At 39.9% G+C, this 16213-nt stretch overlaps 1 pseudogene; it reads right to left on the reverse strand.

The window, feature by feature from the left end:
• Window positions 1–209: 209 nt before the first annotated feature.
• On the reverse strand, window positions 210–13886 carry LOC115951337 (annotated as a pseudogene).
• Between the last annotated feature and the right edge of the window lie 2327 nt (window positions 13887–16213).

The following is a 16213-nucleotide window of genomic DNA, read 5'->3' on the forward strand; positions in this document are numbered from 1 at the left end:
ATCAATGTACCACCATGAATCATATATCAAGGATACGAAAAATCATTAACACATTGGCTAGAATAAGGTTACCTAGCCACCAACATGAACAACAATTTAACTACAAAAAAATTAAATATTCTATTATAAATTTTTTTCTTTTTTGGGGTAATTATTTTTTTTTTTTCAGTGACTAGACAATTTGTTACCTCCATTAAATACCAGCAAACTCACATCAATAGTGGCTGGTTTGAGGTTTTACCTAGGCACCAGCACTTTATATTACATCTACCTGATCTTTACAAAAATGTACTTAAGATGGAACAGCAAAAATGAAAAATATGGATGCCATCGCCATCCACCCTCCCTATCTCCTCTCTATGTATACACAATCTTCAAGCTGTATAGATGACCGTTGAGCCACAGGGTGACGGAAGATGCACCTTAGAAACCAGAATTTTGAGGATTACATTTTCAAATAAAGAAATTAAATTAATAAGCATTTAAATACAACCACTAATGGAAAGAGGAAAACATACTTGTACCGATCAATAAGATAATAAAGAATCAGGCTACCAAGGAGGGAACGGAGAAGATGATCACCAGCACCATTGACCTGTCAAATGACCGAAAAATTCTTGAAGGGTGAGATTTTATAATAATAAATAAATAAATAAATAAGAGAAAGAATCACAGATACAAGCCTCAAGAGCAGGTATTTTAATCAACAACAGGATAAATACAAGACCTTCCAAGATGGAGAATCAAAAGCAGAAACATTTTTTTTTTTTTTTTGATAAATAAGAGAGATGTATATTCAAGAAACTACCCCATGAAAACATAAGGTAGGGCAAAGAGTACAGAGAAAGAAACAAAAAGAAGAAGAAAAAGACTAGAAAACAAACGGAAAACAACAAAGAGCTAAATACAAAGAAGAGAACTAAGAAACAAAGGGAGAGAGTCACTAGAGGTGAGTCCCCAAGCCCTAGACCAATCAAAGAGAGAACCACAAAAATAAGCAAGCAATTGGTCATCAGATTTGTCCATGTCCTCAAAAGTCCGCCAATTTCGCTCCTTCCAAATACACCACATTAGGCACATCGGAGCTAAATTCCAAATGCTAGAGGAGTGCTTTCCAAACCAATTCCACCAACTGAAAAGCATATCTGCAACCGATCTAGGCAAGACCCAAGAAATCCCAAAGGATCTAAACACCAAACTCCACAACTGATAAGCTTTTTCACAATGGAGAAGCAAATGATTCACCGTCTCCCCATTACAACGACACATAATGCACCAGTCAACAAAATCAAAGCCTCTACTTCGCAGAATGTCTCCTGTAAGAATCTTCTCCCAAGTTGCAGTCCAAACAAAGAAAGAGACGCGCGTAGGAGCCTTAAGCTTCCAAATACCTTTCCAAGGAAAGATAATAGGCAAGGGGCTTCGAAGCCTATCGTAGAACGAGCGTATGTTAAAATCTCCTTTCTTCGACAATTTCCATATCATACGGTCACCTTGTTCAGATTGAGGTAAGCTAGAAGCCAAGGTGTGAAGGAAATCATCCACATCTCCCACCTCCCAATCATTAGGATCCCTAAGTAAAAGAACCTTCCAGCTTCTTCGTGCCTCGGTCCCCAACCGTTCGAGAGACAATGCCACAGAAGCCTCTCTATTAGTGGCAATCCCATACACTACCGGGAAGGATAGGTGGAGAGGTAAGTCCCCACACTACTGATCTGTCCAAAACTTCACTCTATTCCCTTCCCCTACCTCAAACCGGATATATTTGCTAAAAACCTCCCAACCTTTTCGGATACTTCTCCATAGACCACATCCATGAACACCCCTACCTAACTTAGAAGACCATCCCCCCCACTCTTCCCCAAACTTCGAAGCTACGACCCTCCTCCAAAGACGAGTCTCCTCAACCCCATACCGCCATAACCATTTTCCTAATAAGGCTCTATTAAAAGTAGTTAACTTCCTTATCCCCAAACCTCCATTCGCCTTAGGAGCACACACCTTATCCCACCCCACCAAATGAACCTTCGAATCCCCCCACAAGAAGTCCCTCTGGATCTTCTCAATCTTATTAGCCACATGCGAGGGGATAGTAAAAAGAGATAAATAGTAAGTAGGAAGACTAGAGAGCATACTCTTAAGAAGCGTTAGTCTACCTCCTTTAGACAAATACAACTTCTTCCACCCGGCCAACTTCCTATTAATTTTCTCCAAGATAGGATTCCAAATAGAAGGGGACTTATGGGAAGCCCCCAACGGCATACCAAGGTAGGTCATAGGCAAAGACCCAATCCGACAACCAAGAATCTCTGCCAAGGTGTGAACATTATTAACCTCCCCTATTGGAACCATCTCACTCTTCAAGGCATTAACCTTCAAACCTGTCACAGCCTAAAAACAAAGGAGAAGCATCCGCACATGAAGGATCTGCTCTATTTCCGCATCACAGAACAGGATAGTATCATCCGCAAATAGAAGATGCGAGACACAGTCCCCTTCACCCCGTCTCCCAACAGCCTTAAAACCCCTGATCAAGCCAGCACCTTCAACTTTTTTTAACATCCTACTTAAGACCTCCATCATGACCAAAAACAACATTGGAGAAAGAGGGTCTCCTTGTCTCAATCCCCTCGAACTCCCAAAAAAATCAGCTGGAGCCCCATTAATCAAAATAGAAAACTGGACAGTAGAAATACAAGTGCGAATCCATCTACACCACTTCTCCCCAAAGCCCATTCTCTTCAAAAGATCTAGAAGGGCCTCCCAATTCACATGATCGTAAGCTTTCTCAATGTCTAGCTTACAAATCACCCCCGGGATCTTACTCTTTACTCAACTTTCAACACACTCATTGGCAATAAGAACTGAGTCAAGAATCTGTCTACCTCCCACAAAACTATTCTGAGACTCATAAATCAATTGATCTAAAACCCGTTTCAAACGATTAGCCAAAACCTTAGACAAGATCTTGTACAAGCTCCCCACCAAGCTAATAGGCCTGAAATCTCGAATATTAGAAGCATCATTCTTCTTAGGAATAAGGGCTAAAAAGGTAGCGTTCAAAGATTTCTCAAACTTACTATGATGATAGAACTCCTCAAAAACTGCTAGAACATCACTTTCCACCACTCTCCAACAATGATGGAAAAAAGCCATAGAAAAACCATCTGGACCTGGAGCTTTATCTCCAGCCAACTCATTCACAGTTAGAAGAATCTCCTCCTTCTCAAATCTCCTTTCAAGCCAACCCCTCTCCGACCCATCTATCTGATCAAACTCCAAACCTTCCACAAAAGGCCTCCATTCCTCTGTCTCTTGATACAAATTTTTATAAAAGTTTACTACTTGGGCAGCCACCTCGGATTCCTCTTCATAAATCACCCCATCCACCTCCAAAAAACTCAGATGATTAAACCTTCTACGGGAATTAGCCACCTTATGGAAAAATTTAGTATTATTATCTCCTTCCTTAATCCATAGCATCCTAGATTTCTGTCTCCAAGAAATTTCCTCCAAGGAGAGAAGTTTCTCAACTTCAGATCTCACCGCAACTCTCTCACATGACTCAGCATCAGAGAGGCCAAACTCCCCTTCCTTGGCGTCTAATAACTTCAAAGCCTCTAATAGCTGAGTCTTTTTGCGTCCGACATGACCAAACTCCAACCGATTCCACTGAACGATGTCTTCTTTCAAAGCCTTTAGTTTTCTGGCAAACACAAAACTAGGAGTACCAGAGAAAGAATGCCGATTCCACCAAGAATGCACTCTATCAATGAACCCTTCCGACTTTAGCCACATGTTCTCAAACCGAAAAGGGCTTTTCCCCCTCGCCATTCCCCCTATCTCTACTAGAATAGGGAAATGGTCTGAAATAGGGCGAGGTAAAATCCGTTGAGTCACATCCGGATAACGTTCCTCCCAATCGGGAGACACCAAAACTCTGTCTAACCTAGACATCGAGGACTGATTCGATCCGCTAGACCAAGTATAGCTCCCTCCCTCCAAAGGCAAGTCTATCAAATTAAGATCCTGAATGAACTCTGAAAACAATTCCATAGCCGGAGTAAGACGAGAATTTCCCAACCGTTCGCTAGGGAAACGAACAATATTAAAATCCCCGATACAACACCAAGGGACGTTCCAGAAATGATGAACACCGACCAACTCGTCCCACATTAGGCCCCTCGCATTGTTATCAACTGGGCCATAGACCCCAGAACACGCCTAAATGAGGCCGTCTCCCAACCCTTGCCACCGAACAGACACAGAAAAAGAACCCACCAAAAGCTCCAACCTCTCTAAAACCCTACTATCCCACATCAACAACACCCCACCAGCCGTCTGGACTGCATCTAAAGCCACCCAATCCACAAAAGGACAACTCCATAGGCTGCCAACCATCTGTCTGTCCATACCAGAGAGCTTAGTTTCTTGAAGGCAGATAACATCACACTTCCAATTACGCAGTAAATTTTTCACTATCGAACGTTTTCGAAAGTCATTCAGACCCCTAACATTCCAAGAAAGAATTTTTAAATTCATAAAGACTTGAATTCCCCAACTAATAAAATAGCTTAGCAGCCAGCACACTACCTGCCATCATAATTAACCGAAGATTGCAAATTCCTCAGCTCTCTCTTCCCCTTATCCTTATAGATGACAACTTTTCTAGAAGCTGTTACTTTCCTGGTCGACACTTTGGCAGCCTCCGTCTCCCTCTCAATCTTTTGTAACAAAGCAATGCATAAATCCTCATGCCGGCTCAAAGGCAGCCCCACCAATTTACTAAAACTAGGAAGCCTGTTCTTAACCCATCTAGAAATATCCAACATATTCTCACACTCCACATTCTCATTACAACAATTCAATTCAGCTGATATAGGTAATCCAAAGGGAGTGTTAGACAACAGAGGTATAGATAAACTTTCCTCTCCACCCAAACCCATGTCTGGACTAATCAATCCTTCCACCGCCAAAGCACTCACCCCAGGGACAACACATACTGTCTTTGAGGGTGTCATTGCCAGATTGGGTTTCTCTATATCAAGGACAGCTTCCGTCCTAACAATGGCATAACTCTCCCAGCCACCTCTGTCCCCAACATTGTTACCCAATATCACAAGACCAGCCCGGTATAAGCTCAAGAAGAAATCAGCTAAAAAGCATTCAACCGGTGGCCTGGAAAACCCGTTGATAGACTTACCCGATGTCCCCAAGGGAACATCGGAGCTATTTCCGACAAAGAAAGTTCCGGCGACCTTGCCCGGTGGTAACAAGGGCACGACGGCGCTAGTTCCGGCAGCGGAGGAGCCTTCGACCATAACCGGAGGCTCGTCGGAGCTGGAACCGGGAAACCCAGGCTCGTCGAAGCTGGAACCGGGTAACCCAGGCTCATCGGAGCTGGTACCGGTGGAGAATGGGCCGTCGGCCACCAACGAGGCTGCTGCGCACTGGAGACTGGCACGAGATCGAAGGGCAGAATGGGGGCGCCAGTGTCCATGGGGGCTGGGCTTGTACACTTTCTCCAGTCAGAGAGCTCTCACCCACTTCAAAATGACTTGGGCCTGAGAAAACTGACTGAAAATGGCCCACACCAGCTTCAGTCAACACTGGGCTAGAACCTAGGCCCAAAGCTGGGTTAATTGCAGCCTGGTTGGTTCCCCGTGGAACCCATTTAAGGGTCTTAGAAGCTTCTCCATTGCATTTCCAATCTCCTGCCCGTACATCCCTTCTGATCTTCATATCTCCTCTTTTCTTTCTAACCCAGAAAACCTGCCTCCTCCCTGTCACATCAACCTCCACGACAAGACTTCTCCCTGTCCAGCAAGATCTCCAAACTTCACTCCTCCTCCCCTTTTCATAATTTTTTGAATTCAAACACAGACTTGGACTTGGGAAACGTATCCTATCTGCCAGAAATTGCTCACCTACCTCTACTACCTCATTAATACGTTGCTCCCTCCTCACCCCTCCCACCACCTCCTTCTTATCAGACTTATCCACCGGAAAATCCCTTACTTCAGCCCCTGCAATTCTCAGATTCAACTCCATTTTCTCCTCTCCTAGCTGAGTAACCTTCCCCTTGGCTGTGAATCCTAGTTGCTTTAGATTCTTTCTATCCTCTGTTCTTCCGTGAAAACCTTGCACAACATCAGCAAAAGTTCTAGAATATTGGGCCTCCAAGTTATGCCTCCGCACCTGAGGAATGAACTTAGGAAGACCTTTACCACCCTCCGCATAATGAGAAGGGTTCAACAATTTTCTTAGTTCCAGACCAAAAGCCCTCCAACCATTTCTGCCTTTGCCTTCCGGAATAATAAGCGACCTTCTAGGCCCACCAGCTTTGAGCTCAGTCAGTAGCAAGAACTGACCAGAGGAGTTAGAGCTCCATTGAAGAGTAAAAGCAGTGCCACCTTCTCTAAAAGTAAAAAACTGTTTGGAGTTCTCCCCAACGACAAGGTTTTCAATGTTAAACATCAGCCATTGGGCTGCATTCTTGCCCATAAAAACAGACCTCATAAAGAATTTACCCCTCACAAAAATCCTTAACAAGAAATAACGGCCCCCTTCCTCTACTACTAATTGAAAAAATTTGGACTCAATGAAGAAACTACGAACCCCCCCCACGCAGAAAGAATTTCTAAATCCAAGCAGTTTTAGACTGAGACAATATGCAAGACAACCTAGGCTTCCCACCTAGATTAACCCCACAGTAAACCTTAGACTTCACCACCTAAGGTTGTTTGGATTTACCACCAAACGCAACTTACTTCTGTAAATGGTAACTGAACATATAAAGAAAATTAAAGGTCAAGCACATGTAAGACTCTAAGTAATACATATGTATAGGTGGAGTACATCTGACAGAGTCTATAAAGACAGAATCTGTCCTGTAGATAAGTCATTCCCTCAAAAGCAGAAACAATAGCTTCCTTAAACTGATCCTTGTAACGGAGAAGAGGCAGGACCCCCATAACTGATGGCAACTGATAGTGTTTTCAATTGATAATCAATTGATGTTTCAAGAGCAGGAGAAAGAGTGGGTTTTGCCTGGAAAGAAACCAATTCAAATTTCAAAAGAACTTAGGTTCAACGTGAAAACATATAACACACACCATACATGGGAGAAGCACCTTTATTGAAACAGAGGACTTAGAAGTTCCTCTTCCTCCAAATCCTGTAACTGGCACTCCTTCTAAAGAGGAGATAACAGAGGACAAAATGGGCTCAATAAGGTGAGTAACTGCCTCTTCTGGGTTTGAATGCACACATGCACAACAAAGCAGTCCAACCTCAGCAATTGCCCCCAGAAGGATATTTGTCTTCACAAACTTACAAACTTTTTTTAAAGCCTGTTAGGAGCATGAGGAAAAGTAATAAGAACATCTTTGATTGAGATTCTAAAATTCAAAAAGAACTGAATTGAATATCATTAACCAGAACTAAACCTGAGTATACAGGGATTTTGAAAGTCTCCCAAGCAAGATTTCAAGCATGCAATAGTAGTAAGGACCATCCTCAACGAGAAAAGTTCCTGATGTTGCAGACGAATGTAGGCCTTCATTCCTGCAGCAGCAGTAACCAATTATTCCAATACATAATAGAAATGTAGAACAGAAGATATGGAAGAACTGAATGTTAATACTAACGTAACACTGCTGGGTTCCAAGTGCAGAAGCAAGGAAAATAGGCGACATAAGAATTTATCAAGCCATTCAGAAAAACAAATCATAGGCAGGAATGACGACTCGTCTATGTTATCATCCAAATAAGCCAACTGCAAGTATAAATGGATTAGTAAAAGCATTTATTCATGGTTATAAGGGCAATAATAATTGAGTATTCTAAGAATATTACGGGCTTGTGTGCTTACATTGGAAAAAATGGAGCCAATTAGTTGCATGGTTGCCAAGGTTTTAGGAGGATCATTGGCATCCATTCCAAGTAATACATTGGACAATGAAACCATCAAAAGATCAGTGAACTCATCACCACTTTCAACTGATTCTACTGAAGTTGATTGGGAGGTGAGAAATAGTGAACGCCCAACAAATGCTACTGACATTACAGCAATTTTCAGCTAGTGGGTGGCAGTCATCTGACTAGACACAACATTGGTGAAAGAGAAGTTAATGTGATGAAACAAGCAAAACTTAAAGGGGTGAACAATACTATTAATAGGACATTGTTTCACAAATGCACAGGTGTTTTCCATCAGGAAAACTGCAGACAATCATTTTAAGTTTCAACAATTCTGTGATGTAATGAAATAAATGATACAAACTTACTTACCGTCTCTAAGGCCATATGGAATCGAGATGCCACAAAAGGAAGAACCAAAGAGGGCTCCACATAAGACAAAACAGAAGTTGCTGCAGCAACTGTCTCGGATAAATGCTCATTCTTGCTATATTGACCACGATCAATTAACTTCAGCACCACATTGATGAAATACGTCCTTTCTGATCTTCCAAGAAGCAGTTCGGGCTGTCTACTGTTTTCTGTGTTCCTGCAGTAACAGTACTTTAGTAGAAAGAATAAAAATGTGCTAAAGCATGAAGAACAGATTTATATCATCATGCAGGAAATTCTTACTGTTGCTCATGCTGTAGGCGTTTCTCAAATTGTATTACCAAATGGAACAAAAATCGCTCCAATGAATAAGTCCAACGACCACCATTGGAGGGATGGTAATATCTACAACAACAGACACCAGTAAAGAACTGACAGTTTTTATTACCAACTCACACGCTTAGAAAAATAAAATAAAATGTGTATGAGAATATGAGTCAACAAACTGTTCCAAGAGGTTGACCAATTTCTCAAACTGATCTTGAATCAAACTACCAGGTCTGAATAGATACACCTGCCACCAAAATTATAAAATATATACCAACATCTTAGGAACCATCCAAATGGGGACCACTTCATGCAAAGAGTAAAATGTAGGCCATAGTGCAAAAGTCTTACAATAGCTTTTGCGATGGCCTTTGCTGGGGTGACTGTTTTATTGGAGAACAAGAACCTTGTGTTTCGGGGAACATCCACAGAAAAAGGATATGATCCACTTCCATTTGCCACAGGAACCTGTGGTTGACAGATTGGGTGAAGGCATATAAGTGTGTGTAGTAACAATAATAATAATAATAACAATAATATGGCAATAACAACAACAACAATAATAACAGTAATTCTTATTAACAGTAGCAGCAGCAGCAGTAAGTCTTAGGCTCCATTTCATAGTTAAATGTACTCCATAAAACATTTTAAGAATTTTTGGGTGTGTAAAAAACCTTGGTCAAACCGTTAATATTTTTAGTTGACGAGGAAAACACATTTGTAAAAGTTGTAAATTGTTTTACGGCAATTTTTTTTGTAAAACATTTTCCAAACTCTTTCTCACACAGACAACCCCCCCACCCCCCCCCAATTCTTTCACACATAGACCTACATCCTCCTTGCTCTCCTTCTCACACCCAAAGGATGCCAGCTGTGGGGCATGGGATCATTAGCATGGTGGCACAGTGGTGAAGTGGCATGGTGGCACAGTGATCATCGGTGCAGAGGGTTCATTTTTTTCTGATCCACTTGGTGGTCAAATGTTGGGGTTTGTTGAGGCGCAAAGGCTTGGCAGTCAATGCTGGCGGGCAAGCGGTGGCCATCAGCAGTCTGCTAATCTGCCACTGCAGATGATCTGTTATGGGTGTTGTGATTTTGGGATTTTTCCACCAATCTGTAATGGGTGTTTGGGATTTTCCTACTGCCAATCAGTGATGGGTATTGTGGATATGTAGAGTTTTGATCTATTTGGGTGTTTTGTCCTGTAACAGGTTTTGGTTGTGGATATACAGATTTTGTGATGGAGGAAATTTTCCACATTTTATCTAGCAACAAACACCGAAAAATAATTTCTAAAGCATTTTCAAAAATGCAGCCAAACGCTAAAAAAGAAAATGCTTTCACTAACTGAAAAAATTTTACATCAAAAAACATTTTACAATAAAACAAATGGAGCCTTATAATTATTTTAGGCCATCTTGTAGGAGCAAATAAAAACATCATTTAATTGCTTGACATTATTGATGCATAATCAATCAAGGATCTACAATTTCTGTCAAAATGTACTTCTACTTTCTTTATGATAAGCATTAGTTAGAAGAAAATCATGTTCAACTACAAGACTCATATCCACATGCTAGGGACCACTGTATGTAACCAGTATCAATACATATTCAACACTATTTAAACAATTCATACACTCACCTCAAACATATTCAAGTATCTGGCAAAAAGTGTGGGTAAGAAACACTCCCATTCTATGGAGTTGCAGTTCTTTACAACACGAGCTACTAGAGCAGCCCATTGACTATTCCAAAATTGGCAATTTGGCATCGAGTCCCACAGGTCTATACACGATTTAATCCAGTCATTGCCATGCCAACAATAGGAAGTTAATTTGCCCAAACAAGCATAAAGAAAACCACAAAGAATAGGAGTTCTCAAAAATATGTGCTGCTAACAACAACACAAGCCTTAATCCCAAATTTTTGGGGTTGGCTATGGATTCTCAACTAAAAAATGGCAGCTTACTTTGTAAAAAAGTCTTGGTTGTCTAAATTTGTAGGAAGAAACAGTCTCACAAACCCAGATACTTCAAATGATGAATTATGCCATGGATTTTCCAATAAAGATCTGCAGGTTTGTTACATTAGATGGTAAGAAACAAAAAGTAAAGAATGAACACAGAGCTTTCACCATTATGACCACGCCAAAAATTCAATTCAATTGGGACGAGTGACTCCACTTCTTAACATTCCTAACATGAATACTATAAATTCAGTATAGTACAAAGTTTGAAGAGATTTTTTTTTTTTTTTTAAGTAAGAATGTTATATATACGAATGGCTACTCTATGCATGAAGAACATAGAGCAAACCCAGAAAATACAAGAAGAAGAAAACAGAGAACAAAGTTTGAAGAGATTTAAAGCCTACATTGACCAAATTGATTTCTATTCAGGCTACCTATTTTTTGTTGCTGAATCATCAAAGGCTAAACATCGGGGACTGCAGAAGAGTACAGATGTTTAACAAAAAGTCAAGACTGAAGTGACCAAATTGAGTTTTTTTATTATTTCTAAAACCTAATATTTTGGTTGTTTTAAGATTATTAAAAAAACAATAGTAAAATAATATTTTCACAAAAATAACATGAATTTTCATAGACAATGTCTGGTGTACTTGGTGTAGCTATTAATAAAACAAATTACTAAAACTCTAGTGTATTCTGCCTCCATGAAAAAACTAAAGGTCAAAAACATTAAATATATGCCATATGTAACTTTGAAAAGATCCAAATCAAATTGAACCTACTGATGGCCAAAGAAATCCAAAGTAACTTCAAGGCTTTTAGACAGATCAACAAAATCAAAGAGAGAGATCCTCAGAGCACTGACCTAAACTCAGACCATATCTCAAAGGCAGAACCTGGTGGGAAAAACCTCCGGCAGGATCGAACAAGGGAAGTAATAGCCTCAAAATGTCTCTGTCTCAATCTCCACCCTTCAGGACCAGTATCCCTGTAACAGATGAATAATCCTAAGTCATCAGCATATAAATTTTCCAAAACTAGGAAGTACAAGACAAAAAATAGTGTATATGTAATTCAGTGAAGCAAAAAAAAGCAATTATTGACAGGTTAAGAAAAATACAACTATATTAAGTTGAAGGGAATGCAAAGAAGTATGAGTCGTATGACAGCAACAACAAAGAGAAAGACTTTAAGCTAGAGACCTTGGATCATTAAGAATTTACTTTGTCATACAGATTTTTTTTTATTGGAATGATTTCCCTTTGGTTAATGTGGGTAATTTTGAAAAAGAAAAACTACAAATTTAACGATGGCATTCTCTCTTTTATTGAGCTGAAAACATTGTTTGTAAGGTTGTTTGAATGGGCCCGAACATTTGGCACTATATGCATGCTCTGTTGTAGAGTTTATTGATTCTATTTCCTTTAGATTGTAATTTTTGTATATTTTAATTCTTCAGGTTCACTGTATGTATACATCCTGTGTACACTACACATTCCTCTTTTCAATAAATTGCATATTACTTATCCAAAAAAATAGCTTCAAAATCACTAAACAGTTTTAGTGCATAAATAGGAGATTTCATGATAAAATATCTTTTTCTTTTTTTGGATTGATTATTTATAAACAATCCAACATAACCTCATCATTCGCCTCATTCTTATTTGGGGGTGGGGGGTGAGCTGCCATTGAGTGTTCATAATGAATTATCATAATTTAACCAATCAATTAAATCATGGCAATACTTCGTTGAACTAAGAATAAATGAAAACAATACATTTTGAAGGCGAATACTTAAAACTCGCCTTGTGAAATGTGTATTAACCGAAGTATCGTACAAAGGTCGCCATTGAACTTTCAAGGACAACTTCTTCCGATACTTATTAAGTACCCTTACTAAGATATTTCCCCATCTAACCTAATCAGCACAAACAGAACATCATATCAGAAAAGACAAATTGTAAAAGTAAATATGTACAAGGAGAAAATATTTCACATGAGACAATAGATCACCTGGGCATAAAGCTTGTTTTGTGAGTTTTTAAACAACTCCAACCCTATCTCAACAAGTGTGCTGACATCTTCCAAAGATACATCACTTTTTGCCTTTATGAAACTGCATAACAAATAAATTCAAGTCAGATTTCAATCCTGTCACCAATCAATATAGATGGGACAAGGCATGGATGAGCTAGCTCCATCCGCTTCACCAACAAGTTCTGCAATTACTAGCTATATAAGTGAAAAAAGACCAGTCTGATAGTAGGACCAGATCAACTATGTGCCAAAAAAAGAAACAAAAAATAAAACAAAACAAATTTTCAACAATTTCTGAAAAGAACTTTTTCAATTGAAAAGCAATATAAACACATTAGATCTACATCTTCCAAACCAACTGATATATATCTACACCAGATTGAGACCAACCATAATTTGTGTGCCTCCAACATAAAAAAATTTACTATGACATATATCTCACATGCACCATCCATAACACATAGTAATTTGCTTCATGCATCTTTTTGAGTGACTCTCAGTGATATCCTTAGTACAAGGCCTGTGTAATTGGGGTCCATCGTACTCTAGTTTTTTAATTTTAATAAAGTTTTACTTTAAACAATAGGAAGTTAATTTGCCCAAACAAGCATAAAGAAAACCACAAAGAATAGGAGTTCTCAAACCAGAGGGTCGACACTCATCTTGCTACAGCCAAGAAAATAAAGAGATGAAAATGCAACCTTTATCTTTCAGAAGGCTGCATTGTCTCTGACAGCAAAAATTGATTTATTGCTTCCTCAAAATGCAGGCCAAACAGCAATAGAAACCCCACTTGAGCATGAACAAAGGAGAGCATATCCTTTGACAATTCACCATCACACTCAAGTTCCTCCACCAAGGCAATGGCTTCTTTAAAGTTCTTCTTTCTCAAAACGTCTTTGTTTTGTTCTTCAGAAGGTAATTTACGATAGCAAATAACCTAGCAACCATTTAACATGAAACGGGAGAATTTATCAAGACCCCTCGAGAACAGAACTAAAACAAGCTATTGGTTAAGGCATAATGTGAACATCTAAATACAATACAACATGTACCCTTTACATAACAAAATAGACCATCAATTGTAAAAATGGGTGAAGCCCCATCAAGCTCGTTTTACATACCTTGTTAGGTGTTGCAACAGCAACAAGTTTCCCACTCCCAACTTCCTCATCAGCAACAACGCTAACTCCAACTCCTTCCCCACCAAAACTTATCAATTGAATACACCTACCCGACTTTTTATGATACACCTCCATTTTCGTGGACCTTAGAGGTAGGGTCCAAGGAAACTGATGAAAAGGCTGACGAGGTTCTAAAGTTGTTGGAGTCCAAAAAATCACTATCGATGGTCTAAATCTAGAAATGTCTAACACTTAGATTCAGTCCATCGATAGTGATTTTCTGGCATCCAACAATCCAAAATATCCTACTTTAGAACCTCATCAGCCTTTTCATCAGTTTCCTTGGACCCTACGTACAGAGCAAAGTTCAAAAATAGATACGGTCCTGATAAACAACATAATCATACAACACATTTTCAAACTCCCCAACTTCATGAGGCTTAGCCCCTCTAATTGGCCACAGTTAAATACATCACAAATTAATAAGTTAGAATCATTACCAGCCACTTCAAAATTGACCTAAAATCCGCCTTCTCCAAGCTTATTGGTATTAGAAAAGTTATTTGTTGCTACTTTTATTGTGCTGAACTTGAATTTTAGTGCTTCCAGCCTTTTCATAGCATCATCATCTTCATGAAAGTAACAAGTGGACAAACCATAATGATTAAGTAATTTCCATCAGAACAAAGAATGCTTTTTAGCTGCTTATATATTGTAAAATAAACTTTGAAAATGTATCATTTCAATTACCTTTTTTGAACCTTATGCCGTCTCGTATAATGAGGAGGAGGTCTTGCATGTCCTTTATCAGATGTCTCGGGCCCAGCGTTGTGTCCATGTTTGTGCCCCCTGTCCCACAAGGAGGTGCCTTTGATATGCGTTTCGGCCGACCTTCTGGTTGAGCAGGTAACCCACTAGCATGCTCAACCTGAACATGGGGTGGGTCGATGGCTGATGAAGGGCCAATAGACGTATTGTCAGAGGGTGGGTCCTGCTGCATGTTAGGTGGGGTTAGATGAATACCCAAGTCAAAAGATGGAATGGGTGACACCTCGGGAAATGACCGTGGGGTGGGTGGACGAATGTCAGACCCAGGACAAGGATGTGGAGTCGGTGGAGGGATGGTAAAACTACGGGATGGATGTAGGGTGGGTGAAGGGATGGTAGGGCTAAGGGATAGATGTGGGGTGGGTGGAGGGAGATCAGGGGTAGGGACAAGTCGAGGGGTACAAATAGGCAGACGTCTGGTAGAAGCTGTGCTCGTGTTTGGGCTTTCAGTAGTGCTTGGCCTCTTGAGTAGCTGCTGCCGCAAGAGTAGCTGCCTCCTCATTTGGGACCTTAGGATCCGGAGGTCGTACACGGCCAATCGCCTGCACTGCAATCAGCACATCAATAATGTCTTGGTGGTCCTCCGTGCCCACCAGGTGACGGCTCAACAAACGGAGGTATCCTTCAATCTGCACATGAAAAAACCAAGTATAATAGTAATACAATACAAAATCAACAATGCGAATGAATAATAAAATAATAGTTTGAACAGTAACTGGTTCTACTAGCAAGAATTGCAAATTATAGGGAGACCAAGTATTACCTTTAACTAAATTTAAATTATCTTTTCTATTAAAGATGTAGACAGAAATGCTAATTAAAAATTCAAATGAGTAGAAAATAAAAAATTATAAGAATGGGAAGAAGAATGTATACCATAACTCTAAAGGCTGAAATAAGAAATATGACCTTCGATTTTGAAATTAGATTTTGAAATCAACAAAGTTCTCTATAAGGTAAATGAACAAAGTTCTCTATAAAAAATCTTAAGTAGACAACAGCTTTATGCTACTTCTTTGATGCTAAGCATACATTGGACCACATATATCATGTTTTATAAATAGTGGTTTCATGCTAAGAAGTACGGTAATATGTAGAAGATGTAGAGAAGTTACCATTAGAATCAATGTAGCATCAGGAACATCGATGAACCTCCGAGTCACCCTTTTGAACCAGTCGAAGTACTAATGCTGTGGAGGCATATCACCAAGCACTGCTTGACAACACCGTTGAAGGCGGTTACCCCAATGCATGATATGCAGAGCATGTTTCCGCATCCAATCAACGCCCACCTTCCCCCTCAAATCAATGGCATGAAGCACGGTGTCAGTGTCAACATCGCCGGAAATTTCTTGGATCATCTCAAATTGACGAACGACACGATCCGGTGTATGTATTTCTACTAGGTGGAAACATACAAGCGGCACCGTTGCCGTCCACACAGCCCTCCCTGCAACGCACCATGACGGAAGGTCCTCAAAATCAACTTCATACGGCTGTCACACCACCTACAGTAGCCCAAAAACAAGTACGCAACACATTAGGCAACTATGTTAATATTTCAAAGTTCACCAAACATATATCTTGTTCCTAAACATATTAACATGTTAAATAAGGCATTTTCATACCTGGCC

The sequence above is a fragment of the Quercus lobata genome, chromosome 1, assembly GCF_001633185.2.
Source record: "Quercus lobata isolate SW786 chromosome 1, ValleyOak3.0 Primary Assembly, whole genome shotgun sequence".
Taxonomy (NCBI): domain Eukaryota; kingdom Viridiplantae; phylum Streptophyta; class Magnoliopsida; order Fagales; family Fagaceae; genus Quercus; species Quercus lobata.